Genomic DNA, 1,473 nt, shown 5'->3' with positions numbered 1-1,473 from the left:
AATCCTTTTTTATTTTGAGACAGGGTCTTGCTAAGTTATGGAGGCTGGCCTCAAACTTGAAAACCTTCTGCCTTATTCTTTCCAGTAATCATCATGCCCAGCAGTTTACTGTTTTTATTATGAATTACACAAGAAAAAGGCATCATAATTGTGTCAAGATTCAAAGTTTCTGGTTAAGAAGTGTTCATACACTCCCTCCCACAACCCTCATTTGTTCCACACAGGAAGACAGGGGTTGTCCACTCTCTTCCCTGAGGAGGGCTTCCTGCAGAGCCTAGTGCCACAACCTGCCGCGACCCTGGCTGTCCATCCTAACCTAGGCTGCTAGTGCTGAAGTACCTCTGGCTAGTGCTTTCAGGCTTTGAAACCCTGGCCCAGAAGTGGAGAACAGACTCCGTCAACCCCAGCTACCTCTCTGTGACCCACCGGTATTATCATCTTCCTTGTTCTTTCTGGAATTGGTGCTGAGACAAATGCAGCCACACAGCCCCTGGCACAGCCAAATCTGGCCCAGGAGTCAATGGGTGGCAGTCGCTGACCGTGGATTTGCTGGGTTCATTCTGTGTAGGCTCTCAGACGGACAAGAGAATACATCTACAAATGTGCCCCACTTGTCCCAGAGCCCTGAGGAGTTCCTCTGGAACCCACTGGTGGTGCCCAGCCCACCTTCTGAAGCATAATTTGTCCTCAGACAGTACAACGTTCTACATGTGCAGTTGGTCTCATCAGTGGGGCTGATCCCAAGTGGCAGGTGGAAGAATGAGCTGTGGTCACCAGTGAGGCCACCCACCTACAGTAGCAGAGCAGGTAAGGCTGGAATTTGGGACCGTACACCTCTTCAAGAGTGCCATCAGAAGCTCCAGGGTCAGCTGACAAATGTAGTCCTAGGTGACTGCATTTTAAAAAGTTGAGTGGGGAGGTACACACACTTGGGATTGAGGACCTCTGTTCTAGGCACTGGGCAGAAGCTGGACCTTCCTGCTTCTCCTGCGAACACATGCCAACCTGAGGGTTCCTCTCTTCCCCAGAATGGTCTGCCCTATTTCCCCCTCTGCTTCAGACTGGTTAGGAGGATATAAGGAGTGGGAACAATGAGCAAATGAACTTTCTACTCCAGGAGACATCGGCAGGGTTCTTGGATGCTGAGGCTCCTAGACACCTTCCAGACTGTGAAGCAGCTGCCCAGCCTCCCGGAGGGCCAGCTGGCTGGGGATGACAGGAAATTGGGTTCCAGCCTGGCTACAGACAAGCTGCAGCTGAGTGGTAGTTGGCTGTGCTTGGGGAGGTAGCAGCAGTTCTAGTAGTTGAAGACAGAGGCTGACCCAGGACAGGTCATTCCTTGGAACATTCAGATCCCAGCCCAGGGCCAAGGGTGCCTGCTTCCCCATCTATCCCTTCACCCTCCTTCCCAGAACCCACACTGTCTGCATCCACAACAGAAAAAATTAACAAATAAATAAATTCCAGGCTGAA

Source organism: Sciurus vulgaris (assembly GCF_902686455.1).
Source record: "Sciurus vulgaris genome assembly, chromosome: 16".
Classification (NCBI taxonomy): Eukaryota; Metazoa; Chordata; class Mammalia; order Rodentia; family Sciuridae; genus Sciurus; species Sciurus vulgaris.
This window is presented reverse-complemented; position numbering follows the sequence as displayed.